Genomic DNA, 3689 nt, shown 5'->3' with positions numbered 1-3689 from the left:
CTTGCGACTGGTGGGGTGAGAGAGAGAGAGAGAGAGAGACAGACAGACAGACAGACAGACAGACACACAGCAACAACAGTAGCAACAACTACACTAATAGTAGTGACTGGTGATGCAACAGGATGCTGACTGCAGTTCACTAAACGACCACTGGTGGCTCTGTTAGCTACAGTTTAATGAACATACATACATGGAGAAGCTTCAAAGAAGACGATCCTTTAACAAGATTCATCCTGAACTTTGAATCTCTTTCCTTCCACAGATGGGTACCCCTGTACTGCTGAAAGACGCCTGTTGAAGATGGTTGTATCAACTCTGCAGCCCTTGGAAATCACAGAAGATCCAAACTTTCGTGATTTTGTAAAAGCACTACACCCCAGCTTTCCAATTCCTTCCAAATCTACGATGCAGTCAGAGTTTCTCAGCATCTACAATGAAACGGAAAGTGATTTGCGATCGAAGTTGGCCTCTGCTGATGACATTGTACTGGCATGTGAGTTGTGGTCTTCAGGAGCTGAAGACTCTCATCTGACAGTGGGTTGCCATTTTGTGGACTGCAACGGCAATCTCATGTCCTACGCACTCAAAACTACCAGCCTCTTCGGAGATGAATCTGCAGCCCACATTCAAACTCAGCTCTCAGCCATCATGGATGCTTGGCAAGTGAAAGAAAAGGTCCACTGTGTCGTCAGAGCTGGCATGCCACAACTGAAGAATGTCAAAGCACAATGGACACACATGCCTTGTTTTGCTGACTCCCTGAATGTGGTTTTCAAAGGTCTGATGAGTGATAACGAGCTGTCAAATGTTGTCAGAAAGTCTCAGAAGATCGTCAGGTTCTTTAAGAGCGATTCTAAAGCTGAGAAGAAACTCAGAGAGATTCAAAATGGGTTGAAAATTAAACAAGACAAGCTGATCTTGTACTCCGGGGACCGATGGCTCCCCAATCTGCACATGCTTCAACGGCTAATGGAGCAGTACTCGGCCATGGTGATGGTGTTCAATGAGAGAGGCAAGACCGATTTGATTCTAAATGAAAGCGATAAAGAGAAAATCAAGAAGATCATATCGGCTCTGGAACCTCTGAGGGAAGTCATGTCCAAGATGAAAAAAAAAGGATTCGAGAGCATTTCGGCCGTGCTGCCACTGCTGAAGAGACTCATGGACAGTCTTAGAGAAGAAGCGAGATGCAATGATGTTGCCAAGACATTACTGTTAAAATGTAAAAAGGAATTTGGTGACGTCAACAACAACCCCTTTCTGGCTCCCATCACGTTCCTCGACCCGAGGTTCAAAAACCAGCTGGGAGACGAAAACAAAAGACAAGCGATGGATAAAATAAAGACAGAGCTCTCTGCTTTCTGCTCTGCCGCTAAACTCAACGAACTTGTGAACAAATACGTGGCCTACAAACCGAACTCAGAGGAGTCAAACCCTTTGGCCTGGTGGAGGCACACAGGGAAGGAGAAGTTTGGTGAATTAAGCAAGCTGGGTCTGAAGAAACTTGGGGTTGTCTCCACTGCGGTGCCTTTAGAGAGAGCTTTCTCCAGTGCAGGTGATCAGTTCTGCAGCTTGAGGAGCTCGATGGAGCCAGAAAACCTCAACATGATCCTGTTCCTCAACAGCAACTGGTCTTCGAAGACTTAGACACAAATCTATTGTTCTCTTTGAGTGGATAGAAATACACACTCACAGTCGCATTCATCTAGCAAAGACCCTCTGAACTCTGAGCATAGTGATCCTGATTTTACTGGACCTCAGTAAATGCAACAGAGCCCCAGTCTCTCAGGGAGTCCCCCAAGGTTGGGTGCTTGGCCCCTTCTTCTTCATCCTCTACATGCTTCCCTTTGGTCACATCATACGCCACCATGGCCTACATTTCCACTGTTATGCTGACGACACCCAAATCTACATCACCACCAAATCCGTTACTGATGCCACTTACTCCAGCCTCACAAGCTGCTTCACAGAAATAAAATCATGGATGCTAACTTGAGAGCAACAAATCAGAAATCCTCCTTCCACACAAACCCTTTGCTTTAAACACCACATCAACTACATCACGAAAACTCCCCTCCCTCTCCTTCCCCAACCTGAAACACTCATCCGCCTTCATCACCTCACGACTCGACTACTGCAACAGCATCCTTTACGGCATGTCCACAAAAATCCTCAACAAACTATAATACATCCAAAACTCGACTAACCGACCACCCACTTCTGCACCAGAGACCACATCAACCCAGCCCTTTAAAACCTCCACTGGCTCCCGGTTCAACAAAGAATCCAGTTTGAAATTCTACTCAACACCTATAAAGCTGCAACATCAGGTCCACGGACGCCAACCTCCTCACCCGTCTCACTCTCTGGACCTGGGGAGCCAGGGCCTTCTCCATCTTTCTCCCTCAGGAACTCTCTCCCTCACTGCCCTCCTTTAAAACTCAAAACCACCTGTTTAAATCTGGATGTTCAGAACTGGGTGCACTGATAAAATCTGTAGCCCAGAACGGACAAACCAAACACTGGATCTAGAGTTTCTGAGTTCCTGAATGCCCCACACTCACTTTATTTCCTGAAAGTCCCTCAGTCAGTTTGTTTCCTGAACGCCCCACGACTGTTGGTTCAGGCTGTCTCTCTGATCTGATCTGCATTAAGTGTTCTTTCTGTCCTTTGAGCAGCAAACAGGACAAAGTCAGAAACAGATGTAATCGTTCTGCCGACAGTGAAACTGTTGAGCACAGAGACAGGAGGACAATTTAACAGCAATCTGGGCAGATAAAACAGTTCCTGTAATAAAGAGCACAAAATTATTTCCACCAGTTTAAAACTGCAGCGTGAAAAACCCCCTGCTAACCTCCTGCTAACCTTCTGCTAACCTTCTGCTAACCTCCTGCTAACCTCCTGCTAAGAAGGAGGTTCAGACGTCAGAGAACTGGAATTACGCTGAAAGGCATTAATACATTGATTAGTTACCATCACTGATCAGGTTTATTGAACTCTCTGTTTGCTCTGCTCTTGATGTGATGAATCATTTTATCATTATTAGGGACCGAGCACTGATCAGTGCAAGGCCCTATTGTAATTGAAGAAATTCTTTTTCTTTTTCTTTTTCCTAGTAAACAAACGCATATTTGGAGGCTTGACCATGCTCGAAAACTCATGAAACTTGGCGCACATGTCAGTCGTGGTGAAAAAATTTATATTCTTATTATATTATATTATATTATATGTCGCTTTCGGGTTGGCCACTAGTTGGCGCTACTATCATAAAAAGTGCGTTTAGGCTAAACTTCTGCATAGTTTGCTCGCCACATCAAAACCTTATATCCAGCGCATTTCGGTGAATGGAGCCATGTGGAAACCCCTATATAGGCCACGCCCCACTTCCGGTAGATTTTTTTTTTCGTTGTCCAAATGTCCAAAAACGACTTTTGTCGTGTTACTTCCTATACGCTTTGGTCCGATATTCCACGAAATCTTTCACGTAGCATCTGGGGACTGTCCTGGCAAAAAAGTAATTTGAAGAATTTTGATATTTCAAAAAATAAGCACGCTATAAAATTAGCACTTCCTATGTAGCTCACATACCAAAAATCGTGTTTGTCGTGTTTGTAGCGCCCCCTACAGGATTTTTAAAAAGCAGCCCCGGCGCCACGTGTCACCGATATGTATGAAACTCGGTAGGCATG

Source organism: Morone saxatilis, unplaced genomic scaffold (assembly GCF_004916995.1).
Source record: "Morone saxatilis isolate NCDOM2014 unplaced genomic scaffold, NCSU_SB_2.0 Contig12, whole genome shotgun sequence".
NCBI classification, from domain to species: domain Eukaryota; kingdom Metazoa; phylum Chordata; class Actinopteri; family Moronidae; genus Morone; species Morone saxatilis.
Note: the sequence above shows the minus strand (reverse complement) of the source record.